Raw genomic sequence first — 15,978 nt, 5'->3', positions numbered from 1 at the left:
GCCTCGAAGGCAACATCTGGAGAAGGCTTCATGTAGGGGAGAGGCTGGGGAAGGTCAGGATGATTTAAACAGGGGGAGGGGACGGGAGAGGGTACCATCAGTGAGCAAGGGGCAGAAAGAGCATGATCACTGCGAAGGAGCCAAGAGGCAGGCTGGCCAGCAGTGGGCCTGGACCAGTAGGACTGGACAGGGAGGCCGGGCCCAGGCATGGGCACCTGGGCAGGCTGTGCGAGGTGGGTCTTGGCTTAGCAAGGGACAGAGAACCCAGTCGTGGACTCATGCGTGGACGAGGGCAGGGCAGATGTAGGGCTACTCGGGGAAGAAGAGCTTGGCAGTGGTCTGAAAAATGGACTGGATGTGAATTTCAGAATTGAAATTAGCAGCAATTCATTTTTGTTTCCATAATGATCGAGGGTGACGTGGTAAGGCTTATGTTCCTTTTAGAAGTAGTGAAGGTGGAATTGGAAAGGGAAAGGCAAGTCCAATCCATGTCTAAGAGGAAGAAACCGATGGTTAAGTCTATTCCAAGATGTAGATGGAGGAGAAGGGTTCAAGACTCCAAGATTTGCCACGTGGGGATTAAAAGATAGCAGGTTCCAATGACCAAAGTGGAGGGGACCAGGGCGTAAAGAGGGCAGCTTTGGGGAGAGCAGGGTAACCAAGGGTTGATGACATGGGGCCACTAGACACCCAAGACCAGTGTTCAAGGCCAGCCATGCTGTAGAGGGGCTGTTGTCAGGGTGGGGTGACCCGCATGCCCTAAAACACTTCCTACCATCCACAAGCACAACACACCCTCCACTCACAGGGCAGAGGCAAAGAGACCACAGACCAGCTCTAGCTCACTTCAAGTTCCAAGTGCAAGCAGCTCAATTAACGAGGCTTCCCCGGGCCTTTTGCCACCAAACAGCCATCAAATAGCCATCAGAATGTTTATACCATCAAAATCAACTCCAGCCTTTAATTTCATCACTCTTGCCTTAATCGAATCCTGTCACGTGATGAACGCTGAGTGGCAGGAAGAGGCTGCCCCCTGGGCATAATTAGAATGTGAGATTCTGCACCAAGTCCCTGCTGATTAGGAGAAAACTGAAAACCCCTGAGAAAACAGAAGCGCTCCCAGGAAATCCCACAGAGAGTCACAACACAAGCCAAGGAAGTCCCAGCCCCTCTCCAGAGAAGCTGGCATTGTCAGGGGCAGGGTATCACCTGAAGTGACGGTAAGGGTACCCCTACCCACTGTCCTGCATCCTGGCTTTGGGCTTCCTTTCCAAAAAAGGGGATAGACAAGGCCAGGGCAGGCTAGAGCAGGCCTTCTGTCCATGCCCTGCTTATGGGCACTCACCCCTGGGAACCAGTCTGCACCATCTGGCTGTTGCTGAGGAAGGTGGCAGCAGCTGTACTATTTCAGGCATCAGACTCACTCAGCCCATGACAGACTTCACATCAGGCACCTGCTGTGGCTCCCAGGTGGCATATACCCTCCATGGGGCACTTATCGTCTGAGAAGATCAAAGGAATTCTCATAGATTGTTTTATTTCAGTTCTGTGACTATCCCATGAGAAGAGAGATCCCATTATCGTCCATTCTAAAGGGGGGAGATTGCATAATTCCCATTTTACAGATGGAAAAAGGGAGGCAAAGGAAATTCCATTTTTTGTCCATCAATAGGATAATTTTTTTGTTGAGGTGTAACTGACATACAACATTATATCAGGAAATCTTATATTCCTGATTATATTCCTGATTATATCAGGAAATCTCTGCCACAAGCCTCTTAGTTGGTAAATAGGAAGGTAAGGTTGCAATTAAATTCAGGGCTTGGCAAACCCAAGCAGTGAGTGATAACAGAGGCCCACAAAATGAGGGGATGGCCAACTTCTGGAATTCAGTCTTGCCGACTATAAACGACGAGATCTTTTTTAAATATTTTTTTTAACTTGGCCCAGATTGTCAACTTATAGCATGAATCCTGTCAGTTAAAATTTTTTTTTTCTGCATTTCCCATCAGACATCAAACATTGGTTCATAATTATTTATAGCACTTTAGTGACATTGAAAGGGATTTACTTCAATTTATTCAGTCCTTATTAGCACTCCACAGGGAACAGAGTGCAGCCATCACTCACCACTTGTAAGAAGGGCAGGCTTCAGAACGAAAGGAGGAAGAACGGAACCCAAGATACCCAAGAAGCATGTTATCCCCACAGGATTAACCCTGAAGAAAAGATTAAATGGGTTTAAAGAAGGTTCAGGTGAGTTTGTGAATAATCAGTCCATTACTGAAGCAGATTTAGGGACACGCTCTGTGAAATCTTTCGTTTCTAAGCTGGCTTGATGGAAACAGCAGAGGTAGAAGAGCACAGTGGGGGGGAGCCAGTGTAAAACTTCCCTGTTCTTCGGGAAAAGAGAAGACAGAAAGTGGACTGCAGAAGGGCTGGTGACTCTTCCAAACAGCTATTCCTGGTGATGTGGGGCAACGGGCAGCTTTGAAAGGGACAGATTCATATGATTCTGCAGCAGGATTATTACCGAACCCCAATCTAGCAGGTCATGCGCAACTATTTCATTTGTACATACAACCCTTGCTTGGCTTATTAACACATGTTGATTTAAAATCTAATGCATTACCAAAACCCAAGTTGAAAGCTGTTTAGGTTTTCAGCCAACCCAATATAAGAAATCCAGACATAAAACAAATATGGTTGTGAACAGTCACATTTAAATATATATATTTATTTAAATATATATGATATATAATTATAATATTTATATGTGTATATATTTTAAACCAAAGAGATTCTTTACATTGTAACCTTCCCTTGGGCATTTCAGCATTTGACTTTAGCTGATTAATTATCCAGTAAGCTTTTTTTGGAGGGGTAGGCCATAGGGTGGGGGGTAAGGTCAGACAATGGTTTGGTGACACTGTCCAATTAAGAACAATAAAAAATAAAAAATAAAAACAATTAAAAATAAGAACCTCTGAAATGACCTGTAAATAATGGCAGAACTAGATTTGATCCAGGACCATTCTGTGGACACGTGATGTAGAATACTGGTTCTAATTCAGGGGGAAGAGCTGGCTTTTACCTGGGGAGGGACACAGTTCCATGGTTCCACGAATTGATCCTTCCCAGCACGTCTTAATGGCTGTGGATCACATGACAAGCAATTATGGACCCAGGGATCCTCTAATATCCTTTGTGCCCTGGGGAGGAGGACACAAGGATGAAAGTCCATCCCGGGACTTTTTGTAGTACAACTGCGGACGTGGGTCCCGAGACAATATCACCCAGCCTTCTCAGGGAGCCAGAAAACTGGGCCATAGACCAGAAGGAAAAACAGCAGCTGGGACCAGGGATAATTACGTCCCTCTTCTCTGTGATGCCCAATTTAGCCGTGGAGCAGACAGGACCAAAGGGAGGGCTGTGAATGAAACATCATTATCAATGGCTTCAGATTTACTTCTTAACGGTTGTTTAATTGCTGGACCTCAATCTAAAATTCCTTCACTAAGGGGAGTTAATATACTCCGGGAATTTAAATTTGTTTTCAGTCTTATGGTAGGAATTTTGCAGCACCCCCTTAAGTTGGGACTCTGCTAGTCCTACAAGACAGGCAAAAGATGACCAAAAGTCTCCACAGTAGGCCGTCTCCTAATTGACACCACGGAAGCAGCAGAACGGAAGGATGGTAAATATTTAAGGCTGGGTCCATAGGGCCTGATGTCCGCAACCAGGGCCTGCTCCTACCCCAGCCAAATTCTAGGTCCATCATACTCATGACAATATTCATATAACTTAAGTAAGGTGTAAGCTGATGAAACACGAGTACTAAATGAAAGATAAATTCTTAAAAATTATTATTTTTTACTGTCAAATGGGATGTTAAAGACCATAAAAAAGTAGTAAGACTCCAGAGGCATTCTGCATTCAGATTACTCCTCACTGTAAAACCCCTGTACCAAGGAAATGAAATCGGAAGTCCTAGACGATTGGTTACGAGTGTGGCTTAGGCAAAAAAGACAAGGAATTTCAACCAGCTGATCTGAAAATCAAGGGAAGGTCTGGGCCCTATACCAAAAGATGGCTGGATAAGTGTGCGTTTACATGGTTTAAGCTAAAGTAAAATGTTTGAAATATGTAAGCATCATTTTTTATGACTCTGATTTAATGAGTTTTAAAAAGCTGATATATTAGGACTCTTCAGTTTTTATTTCATGGATAAGGAGGCTTCTTAAGCTGAATTTATTGATTAGCTGTGACCATGCTTCTCCGAGGCTTGAAGTTCTCTGGGTTCAGCTCATGTCGAGTTTGCTTTATTTAACATTTTCAACTTGATTCTCAACTGTCCACCATGAAGCCTGCGGGCTAGTTGATCAACTTCAACACTCTGCTTAATTATGTCATTTGTAAAAATCTCTCCTCCACTGCTTCCCATGGCTTCCATTATTTCTCAATCCCATGAGCACTCACTTGGTAGTCAATGAGTAAACTGGTAAGAACTCTGAGCCCAAAACGCTCAGCCAGGTCTCCATTTCCAGGAGGGAGGTGGTTCCGCTCAGGCTGGCGTGGAGAGCACACAGTCTATTCCTGGCCGGGAGCGGGTTTCAGGAAGGAACAGGACAGAAGCCGGGACAACAGATGATAAATGAGTCCGCTCGCCTCTGGCAAGAGTTCTGTGTGTACATTTCAACATGGGTGTGTGCGATTTTCCGGGGGGTTCATTTCCACCCAAACAACAAAGCCTGGTTCCAGGGGAGGTGGGCAGCTGCCCACTTCTCTCATTTTGATCCCTACTCCGTGTAAGAATTTATCTGTTAACAACTGATCCCATCACCAGGGCCAGTAGGCGCCTTTGCACACTCATCCAATCACAAGTGTCCATCTAGAGGCGGCTGCCGTTGGGGCCACGTACCGAGCAGTTACTACGTGCCAGGCCCTGCATCACTCCATTTAAACCCCACAGCATCCCGTGAGAGAGGGATTATCATACTGCAAGTTATGCCAACAAAAAACGGTCCAAAAGACTAAACAACATAACTGAGGTCCCCCAGTGAGTGGGGGAGCCAGAGTTTGCATCCAGGAGGTCTAACCACTGAGCCAAACCTAATGCCTCTCTCTACATGCAGGACACTGCCCTGTACTGGGACCTGTCCAAAACAAAAGCACCATCTGCCTTCGAGGCACTCGCAAACCTTCCTGAATGACTGAGGCACAAAATACATTTCTTGGGGATTAATTCTATAATGCCCGTAACTGGAGCACATACAGAGCCTGCTGAGATATTAATAAAGCAAAAAACAAAAACAGATAATCCACCTGGAAGTCATTCAAGTTTGCATTTTGTGGAAGCCAATTCTAGCTGGATACCTACAGAATGTTTCCTAATCGAAAAACCCCGAATCTCAAAACCATCCTGGGGCCACCTCCCACTCAGATGGGTGCCATTGGTGCAGGAAAAGAACCTGGTAGAGGTGGCAGGAGCATGGCACCTGGAAACAGGAAAATGATTCTTGGACAGCACCCCCTTTGGCGAGGTGATAAGTGCGGGACTGGCATGGATGGTATATGTCCTGTCACCTATACAGGCATTTGTGGGAGGCGCCTTCATACCAGATCAGGAAACTCCATGGGTGGAGTGGCAGTGAGTCCTGCAGATGGAACGTTCCAGGCAGTCCCTCAACACCACAGCATCATGGAATATTTACTCCAGAGCCTGGGCCCCAGGAAGTGAGAGAAGCCTCCAGGCCCACCTTTGCCAAGGGCGACCTGAGACTCTTGCATGAGATCCTTCCTATGTGTGTCCAACTCATCTCACCCTCGGCTCCGAGCTGGGTCCCATTGGTGGGTGCCAAAGTTTAAACCTCTCTGAGGTGCAAAACCTAAGAGGAAGCTCTGATGCCCTTCAAACTTCAGTGATTTGACCCTGACCAGAGCTAAGTCTGTCTTGATCCCGCAATCTTGATTTCCAGACTTCTCTGAGCCAATCAAACCCCGCTGCTGTTTTATAAACAGAGGCACAGAGATCGAGTGAAATCCCTTGCTCTATGTGTCAAGGCCAGATCAGAAATTGTGAGTTTTATTTAGGTTGTGCTCCAATTATAGATGCTTGCAAAAGTTCATTTGTGAGTCGGTGGTTTTGGAAGGAGAATATGCCACTGGGTCAATGTTACAGATTGTGCTTGGATTCCCAGGCTAGCCCACAAAGACCAATTAAGCCCACGTGTTAGCTGAGAGGGGGAAGAGGCTAGTGTCAGACACCCAGTGCCAATACTCACTGGCTGTGTGACCCTTTGGTGAGTTACTAAACCTTTCTGTACTTCAGTTTCCCCAAATGTAACAGAGGTAATAAGCGCACCTGCTCATAAGGGGGTTGTTGTGAGGATTAAATGAGGTGATATCCGGGGAGCACTTAGAACACTACCTCCTAGAAGATACTCAAGAAATGAAAGCCATCATTAAGATAACAGTGCCAAGGTAACAATGTTTCTATAGCAGGCTTCTCAACTCCGGTACTCCTGATATTTGGGGCCCGTCATTCATTGATATGGGGGAACTGTCCTTTGCCTGGTAAGATGTTTAGCAGCATTCCTGACCTCTACCTACTAGATGCCAGTAGCGCCCTCGCTCAGTTATGAAAATGAAAAATGTCTCCAGACATCTCACCGTTTTACAGGAAGCCAGCTGAGAGCCCCAGCTGGGACAGGGCTCCTTCCCTGCTGCCTTCCAGCTGGTGAGGCGGGGCTCTTTCCCTCATACCAGCTCACAGTCACTAGTGGAAACACCTAGGGTGGCAAATGAGGCGTCACTGGTCAGGTGGGCATTTCTGGGAGGGGCTGAGGGGTCTCTGAAGTGGGATGATGAAAAATGCAGGGTGGGAGGGAGAGGAAGGAACAGAGACAAATGGGATTTCCCACCTCCATCCCTCTGACCTCCTGGCTCAAGAAGCACCTGCAGCCCCCAGACCCTGAGCAGGGTCTTCTTTCCCCTGGGGCGAAGTGTGACCTCTCCCCTTTCCTCTCTTCTGTGCCCTTCTGCAAAGAAGGGTGAGGGGAGAAGAGGGGGCCAGGCTGTGGGCCCATAAGCAGGGAGCGCTGCAGTGAGAAAGTGAAGGTGTGGGAGCAGGGCAGGGAGGTGAACCGAGGGGCACCAGCAACTTTTGGAGTGTCATTTGGATACAGAGTTAGGGACAAACTGAATTGGATTCGTCGCCAAACCTTCCTGATACCATGCCCTTGAATAAAGCCCTCCTCCCATTCTGCTTTTTCTTCTCTACCTTTTGACCTGCATTTTCTCATTTTATCCGGTTGTTAAATGAATATGGGTCAAAATACCTATTGGATGTCTAGCACTGTATTAAGCCCCTACGGGTGTTTTTATTTGTTTTTGAGTGATTCTTTTTCAAAGTGGGAGCGGGGAAGATACTAATGAACTAAATAGAAGGCACAATCTAATTGGAAAACTATCATGTATTCAATTAGAAAATTAATACCTGTTCATACACACAGCTACGGAGCAACTCAAACCATACACACAAATGCTGAAGGAACACAATTTCTTAACATTTTCAACAAATGGGCTTCATGACCTTCATGAAGTTCATTAAAAGGGCAGAAGGAAAATTCAACCTAAACAAAATTCAACCTAAACCACAATCCTGTTATATCTCCAGGTTGGCACTGACCTCAGAGGGCATGTGGGCCAAAGGGCATGTTCAATAAATGGAGCTCTTTTCCAAATGGAATAAATCTGACCCTTCCTCTAGGAAACCAATTCCAAGTTTTCCTCTTGCAATTTGTGGGAATAATCCATTTCTTTTGTTCCTGGCAGGAGATGTGCCTGATACTAGAAACCACTTAAAAGCCGCACCTTTCTATGATGGGTGTGTGCAGACCAAGTCCGGGTTGGAGTTAGGGACACACAGTTATGGACTGTCACTCATCCAAAAAACAGCCAAGCCAACCAACCTCTCCCCCAAATTGTCCAAAGGCGAATCCCAAAGAGTCAAGCCAGGTCATTGCAGAAAACCAACCAGAAGCAAATGTTGGTCAAGGAATGGATCAGCTTCAATATTCTCTCTGGACTGGGCACTGGGAGGTACGTTTAATTTATTAATATTTATTCGTTCAGAGGAAGGGTTTGGAAATGTTTACCACAATTCTTATGTGGTAAACATGAGCAGCATCACAAAACGAAAAATAATACCTTAATTAAGTATGATAGGAAAGGTATTTCTCGTTCTGTTGGAGGATGGTTAAATGGAGGGACTGGGATCTGATAAAACTCAAAGCCCTCCTGCTGAGCCTGAGAGCTGCACGTAGGCCTGGCAGTCGCTGTCTCAGGTGCCATCCTCCATCCCAACTCGCACCAGCCCAAGACCCGGGCTTGGAGTTAGAGGTTCCTGCGTGCCGAAGGCGAAGTGGGGTCTCCCGGGATGTAAAAGTGCCCGGGCCTGCTGGGGATTCCGAGACAGGACGTTTCCGGCTGGCTCAGCGCTCCGCAGTCGGCGCGTGTGTACAAACGCTGCATCCGTCCACATCCTGGGGGCATGTCGTTTAGTTACGGCGCGCGCAGAGCCAGGGATGGAGTTTCCTGATCGGGTATGAAGGACCATTCTCTGGCCCCCGGGATTCCTCCATTCACAGCCCCCAGGCCTTGCAAACCCGAGAACTCCACCAAGCCACCTACAGATCCCCAAATGGAGCGAAATCGCAAACGCGTGCACGGCGCTTTGTTCCAGGTATTGGGCTAAATGCGCTCGCCCCCGCCGGGGCCCCTTTCCCCCAAGCGACAGGAGGTGACAGCCGCCTGAGGTCTGCCCCAGGCCGCGGGCTCCCAGTTCCATGGCCGCCCCTCGCCCCTCACTCTGTCTGGAACCAGAATCCCGTGTTCAGCTCGGGGGCAGGGTGGCTAGAGGGGAAAAGATGCTGGACTCGACCCTTGAGCCTGTCCAGCAACCCGCGGGTGGCGAGCCCAGCGCTGCGGAGGCGGGGACGGGGCGGGAAGGGAGGGGAGAGCAGAGCCGCGGCTCTGACCTGCCAGCCACGGCCGGGGAGCTTTGGCCTGGCCCGGGGGAAGACTCTCGACTCCGAGCCGAGCCATTCCCCGGATATTGAGATCACTCTGCGCGGCTGGCGTGGATGATTCGGCCCCTAAAACGCTCGACCCTCTCAGAACAGCGCCCTCGCGCCAGTTTTCAGCGACGTTAATTAACCAGAAAGACGCGCGGACCCGGGTCGTTACAGAAGGGCAAGGCTCGGCCTTGTTGGCCAGCGGTCGGTACCCCACTCCTCTCCCCTCGTTCCCTTTTTCAAGGGCCGCAGTGGATTCGGGTTCCTAAGTGATAAGTGCTATTCGGCCACAATGATAATAATACACCAGGGACGCCTGGTGCCGATGGCCGCGGGAAGCCAATTAGGAAGAGCCGCCGGCTCCAGTTGGTGCGTTTCCCCCCAGAGCCCCCAGAGGGGGCGCGGCTCTCGGTAGCCTGGAGTTCTAATTCTCCGATCGGAAGGGGCGGGGCAACGCCCCAAAGGCTATTCTCAAGACGCGTGCTGTTTCCAAGGCAACGCCTCCCCTAGCGACCCCCTCCCAGTCGGCTCCGGAAAAACGGGCGTGGCCCGCAGCCCCCGGAGAAACGTCTCGCCCCCTCCTCACTTTCTCCCGCCAGGCCAAGCAACAGGAGTGAAGCGGGGAGGGGCCCCGCTTGCGCGCCCCCTCCTACCGCCCGAGGGTAGCCGGTGCCCCTCCGTGGGCAGCCTGGTGGGGTATGGGCCCCAGGACACTCGGGGCGTGGGGAGGGGCGTTGTCCCTCCGCTGACACCCGCACAGCGCGGAGACCCAGAATCCCACCCCTGCGGCCCCGCGGATGCTTCCTGGCGGGCAGCCTGGCTCTGGTAGTGGGACCGGCAGGGTCAAGCCGTGACTCGGGTCTATCGACTCCAGCAAGCCCCGAAATCTAACAAAGGGCTCAGAAATGAGGGGCGAAACGCGGGAGAAGGGGCGGGGGGGGCCTTGATTAAACACCCTTATAAAATAAAAGGCAAAAGCCCAGGCTGGCAACGCTGATCACGTTAGCCCTACAAACAAAGCAGCGAGCCACCAGGAAAATCTCGAGGGAACGCCCCCAATACTCAAGCCCTCAGCAGCAAAACGCCAAGATTTCAGCGCTGAATGCACCCTCCACCCACCCTTAATGACAGTCTCCGCCTTGCCCTTCGAAGCCCAGCCACCCGGCTTGGTGTGGTACTGTAAAGACATGGCACGCCGCAAAAAGATGGCACCTCGCGATCGGAGGGGGGAAAAAAAGCGGGGGTGGGAGTGGGAGGAAGCACAGCCTACCCTCCCCCTCCTCGCCCACCCGGGTCCACACCCACTGCCGCAGTGAGGGGCGAGCCCTGCGCGCCAGCCCCGCGCCTCCGGCAGGGAGCGCACACGCCGGACGCCCGGCGCAGAGCGCAGAGAAAGGGGACCGCCCCGAAGTGCACCTGCAGCCTCTTTGCCGATCTGTGAGGGGCTGGGGCTGTGAGCGCCCGCGAGTCAGGATCCGCGGGGCCGAGTCCCTCCACATAGCAAGGCCAGGTGACCCCTGTCTTTCCGAGCTTCCACATCTCTCCGCGCACTACCTTCTCTCGGGCACAGCGCTGCTCGCGTCTCGGTGCCAGGCGCGCGCAGGGGGAAGGGCAACTAAAGTGACAGCGCCTGGACCCCTCCCCAACTCCCCGATTCCACTCCCAACCCCCAAATGTCCCCTGCGGGTTTCTGAAGGAGGAAAACGGGGAGGGAGGTGGGCCACCGCCTTAAATCAGGGGCAGTGAAAAGCCCCATTGGAATTGCTGCCGAGGAGGTGAAGGGAGGGGCAGGCAGGGAGTCATCTTTTCTAGAACCCAATCCATACCTTCCTTAGGGCTGATGGCAAACCGAAACAGAGAAATCGGATTACAGGTTCGATTTCGGGGGTCGTCATTGGACGCCCCCGGACACACACTTAGACACACGCCCATTGCGGCAAAAGGCGGCGATCGAGAGTGTATAGCAGCCCCCTCCCCCAGGTCCCCGCCATCCGCGCCCCACCCTGCGGGCACCTCTGCCCGGGTCCGCGCGAAGCGGGTCTTGTGGAACCCCAGCACACACACGCACACGCACACATACACACTCACACGCGTGTGTGCATCTCTTGCATGGGTCCGTTTCCAAGCCACCCCAGACCCAGCCCCGGAGCACGGAGGGCGCAGGGAGGGGCCCCCGCCGTTGCCCCCGACCAATGCTCAGCTCAGGAAATCCATCTCTGAGGCAGGGGGCGAGGGGCGGCAACATGGGGGCGCAGGAGGCGGACGGGGAGGCACCTTTCGGAGCCTCGCGCTTACCTGATAGTCGACAGAGAGCGAGGGCAGAAGAGGAAAGCAGAGGATAAAGTGTCTGGTGGCGGCGGCAGAAGGTGGGCGGTGGCGGCGGTGCTGCTGCTGGTGCCGGAGCTGGTGGGTGACGGAGACTGCGAGCGCGCGCACCAGCGAGGGCGCGCTCCCGAGACCGGCGGGCGGCGCAGGCGCGAGCAGCGGGAACGCGAGTCTTCCCTGAGGAGGGGCGGGGGGCGGCGAGGCCTCCGCAGGCGACTTCTCCTCCGGCCACTAGTGGGCGCGTGCGAGCGCCTCCCGGCTCGCTGTCCCCAGCCCCCTCCTGGCTCGCTGCTCCCGGCGCTTCCCTTCCCTGTCTTTCCTCCCCCCACGACGCGGGCCGCGGCACTGACTGCCACGCGCACGCGCGCTCCGTGGCGCAGGCGTGCTCTGGGTCACCTCTGGCGGCTGGACCCTTTGTCTGGTCTGGAGGGTCTTCTCCCTCGGGAGGGAGGCTTGGTTTCCTACGGTGGTTGGAAGAGGCTGCGATGCTGCTCTTCCAGATCTGCTGCCCTTTTCCTTCCTGTCCCGGGAGTGATGTCCCATCTCACAACGTCCTGGGCGGGTTTCCACATGACCGCTCCCCAGACTGTCCACCCCAGTCCTCCAAGTTTGGCCGGCTTGTCGCCTCCCGGGCACCCTGACCCTCCCTTGAGTCTCCGGAAATGGTCCCCCTTGTTGGAGATCAGTGTCCCTGGGCCTGCTTCCTTTCAACCTGCTTTCTTTCCACCTTTTTTGTTAGTGACCAAGGTGAATGCTTTCCTTTGCAAATCCTCATCCAACAGGCTAATTCAGTTGTAAGAGTAGTGTCGTGTTGTTGTTTTTTAAACAAGGACCATTTCCATCTATTTTTTAACGGTGGCCGAGAATAAAATCTTAGACAAAGCTTCAAATGGTGGCGCTAATCACATTGCAAAGCATTTTCACACATACCAGTTATTTTTATCTTGTGTCTTGACACACGGTTATACTGTAAGTAGAGTTTGAGATCTGAATTTCTAAGTGCTCATGGAGAGTCTCACCTGGATAACACACTGAAACTGACCAGAAGTTTTCATTCTCCTGGTCACCCACTTCCCAGCTTTGGCCTGTTAAGAAAGAGATGACATGCCCAAAATGGAGTCACTTGTGCTATGCCGCTTCACCAAAACGAAAACGATTAAAAAATACCTCATTGCAGTTTCAGCCGCTCCCAAGAGTGGAATTTTAAACCACCAATCAGTCTGGAATTTCCTGATCAACCCTAGTGAGGTAATCTGCCTAATAAGACCCTTTCCACCCTTCCTTCAAAGAAAAGTGCCCTTGCCTGAAAAGATCCTTTCTTTCCTTTTGGTAATAACTTTCTTGTCCTGCCCACTGCCAGCCTATAAAAACCTACCAACTTCTCAGGGCTCCTCTCTACTTGCTGGATGAGGAGCAAGTAATCATCTTGCCTGATTTATGCATTGCTTAATAAAGCCAATTAGATCTTTAAAATTTACTCCATTGAATTTTGTTCTTGAACAGACCTTAGCTTGGTCTCCCTAACGTCTAATGTAAGCCCTGGCAGTGGGAGGCTTTATATGTATGGGAGTTTGGGGGGGAGGGCATCTTGTCCTAGGGAGATGGGAACCTGTTTTGAAGCTTTAATTTGCATAGCTCTTATATGTATATTTTAAGTCAATATTTCATGTTATAGATTAATACAAAAAGCAGGCTATTAAAAATTCTTTATTGACAGGGGAAGCACTGGGTGGATGATAGAGATGGAGCACGTTTCTTAAGCTACTCGTTCTGAATCTCTGGTGACCTTTTTGTTGTTGTTCCAACTGTCACGGTCCTCGTTAAAGACCCTTACCTTGGCACTGGACATGTCGTGACCTTACTGGTCTCCCTGCTCTGTTTCTCCCTGTAGCAGCCCACCTTGAACCCCCTAATCAGACAAATCTTCAGAAGCAATCGTTTTAATCATGACACTCTCTCGCTCAAGAATATCTAAAGGCTTCTAACTGACCCCTAAGTGAAGTTAAACTCCTTAGCCTTAAACTCGTCAGCATTCAAACCCTCTGTCCCTCCCCACCCCCTCATCTGAGCCCCTGTCCTCTCCAGTTTTCTCTTTCATCTACTCTATGACCAACTTAGCTTGTTTGATTGGAACTCTTCCCCACCTCAACTCTGGGGTTTTCCTCTGCTTACAAAGTCCTTGCTCTTTCTCCATGCACCAAATATCCTATTTAACCTTCAAACCCAGCTCAAATGTTCTAAAGCCTTGCCTAATCACCCCAGCTGGAAGGGATATCTCCTCTAGGAAGGTTTAACAAAGTTACTCATCTCTGAAGTGGAGAGGAGAGAGGAATTAATATCAGTCTCGCAAGACTCCAGCTTCATTATTGTTGCCAATTGTTTCCTTTCTGCTTCTCCTGTATGGGGATTATATGTCCTTTCCTGTCACCCTGTGATCTGTACTGCTCCCACTCTCCACTCCCCCACTAATATTTGGTCTGGCCATGTGATGGTCTTTGGCAACGAGAACTAAGGGGCGTGACATAGACATGTCCAATGAAAAGCTTTAAGAGGCATTGTAAGCTTCTACCACTTTTACTTGTCCCCTCCACCACCACATTGGTCCCCTCGGCCACCAGAATGGCATGCCCCATGGGGCTGCTCCTTCAGCATAGGTCCCAGAATGAACAGACACAAGGAAGTACATGTAACATGTATAATAACATGAGCAAGAAATAGACATTTACAGTGTGAGGCACTGAGATTTTGAGGGAGGTTTGTTATCACAGCAAAACTACAGTTTAATCTCCATTATACATCATTATATATATTATATATATTAAACTATATATATAAATTTTGTGCACAGTATGTGTGTGTAAAGTTTCTCATGTAAAGTACCTGACAGGTAGTGGACTTCCATTAAATGATAAATAGTAGTTATTTCATCATCACCATCAATGCTTTTGCTGTACATTATTTCTATATGTAAAATTAACTGTGGCAATCAAATTAACACTCCTCCCATTCAATTTTCTCATTTTCTTTCCTTTAAGAACTGACTGGGACCTAATAACACAGTGATCTCCTGATACTGAATGAACACATTTGCCTACGTTCAATTGAGATAATGAATGCTAGAAACAATCTTAAGCAGATCCATCATTTAACTGTATGTAATGTGGAGTTGAGTGTTCATTCCAGATAATTTAATCACTGGAGGTAGCTAATGGCTCTCTAGGTCAAGGAAATGCATCCTCTCCCTTTCTCCCTGCCTCTCCCTCTTGCTGAAATAGAGATCTGGCCAATTCAGCAGGCAAGGCCCACCACAAAGAAGCACAGAAGGTAGAATCGCATAGGGAAACCTGGATTAGGTTTCAAAAGAGTTGGGTCCCAATCTTAGTTATCCTGTGCGGTCGACAAATTCATTAACTTCTCTGGGCTTCCATTTTTTCATGCAGTAGTGTCACAGGTAGGATTGTAACTAAGATTCCGATACCTATAGAATTTATAAAAGTCCAAACAGGAAAAGAATACATGGATCTAGGAACCAAGGAGTGGAAGCTGAAGTGGTCCCACTTCCCAACATTCCCAGTGACCCCAGTGGGGAATCTGAGCTTCCCATCCTCACTAGTGTGGGCTCTGCAGGGTTAGAGGTCCCCCAAAGGGGAAGCTTCCACCAGGGGACACAGCAAAGGTTTCACTGAACTATAAGCGATGGCTGCTGCTTGAGCACTTTGGGTCCAGAGAACAGCAGGCAAGAACAGAAGGTACTGTCCTGGCAGGAATAACCGACTTCAATCATCCGCAGGAAGTAGGACTGCTACCAAAAAACGGGAGGATACATTTGTCACTTGGGCACCTCTCGGTATTCCCTTTTGTTAAAAGACAGAAATGTCCACCCTAGCCTGAGAAAGTGTATTAGTTTCCTGTTGTTGCTGTAACAATGACCCCAAACTTAGTGACTTAAAACAAAGTAAACTCCTTCCAATTCTGGAAGTCAGGAGTCCAAAGTGAGTCTCATCAAGCAAACCTCATGGGGTGTTGGCAGGACTGCAGTCCTCCTGGAGGTGCAGAGGGAGGGTCTGTTTCCTTGCCTTTTCCAGCTTCCGGGTGCTGCCCCGTTCCTTGGTGGGTGGCCCCCCCAGCCAGCAATCACATCCCTCCAACCTCTGCTTCTGGTCACATCTTCTCTGACTGGGACACTCCTGCCTCCCTGTTTCATTTATAATCCTTGTGATTATACTGGGCCCACCCAAATAATCCAGGATAATCTCCTCATTTCAAGATTCTTAATTTCATCACAGCTTCAAATCCATTTTGCCATATAAGGTAATTTATTCACACGTTCCAAGGGTCAGGACATGAGCATCTTTGATGAGGGCATTACTCTGCTTACCACAGAAGGACATGGTGACTACGGCACAGACCCCTCAGGAAAGATGTCTACGGTAACCCCATATCTAATGGCTGACCGATCCAGGTGTGCAGATAAATGTTCAACATGGGGCAACTCTGATGGTCCATTTTGGGTTCAGAGCTCCCCAGGTGGTGCACTGAGGCTGGTTGGGCCTGTATCACAGCTTGACTTCTCCTT

General features: G+C 49.9%; 1 protein-coding gene across 14 annotated transcripts in view; it reads right to left on the bottom strand.

The window, feature by feature from the left end:
* Positions 1-11,953, bottom strand: part of MAPT (microtubule associated protein tau) — a 94,103-nt gene extending 82,150 nt beyond the window's left edge. For 5 of the 14 annotated variants that reach the window (XM_081028413.1, XM_081028408.1, XM_081028419.1 and 2 more), the window contains exon 1: positions 11,373-11,953. The gene's annotated coding sequence lies outside the window, so the exon portion shown is untranslated. Of the gene's footprint in view, positions 1-10,493; positions 10,644-11,372 lie in introns of those variants that run through there. The other 9 variants (XM_081028418.1, XM_081028421.1, XM_081028411.1 and 6 more) reach the window with 6 other exon arrangements.
* Positions 11,954-15,978: the final 4,025 nt, after the last annotated feature.

This window comes from Rhinolophus hipposideros (genome assembly GCF_964194185.1).
Source record: "Rhinolophus hipposideros genome assembly, chromosome: 20".
Lineage (NCBI taxonomy): Eukaryota > Metazoa > Chordata > Mammalia > Chiroptera > Rhinolophidae > Rhinolophus > Rhinolophus hipposideros.
The sequence above is the reverse complement of the archived record's forward strand: the minus strand, read 5'-3'. Positions and strand labels throughout refer to the sequence as shown.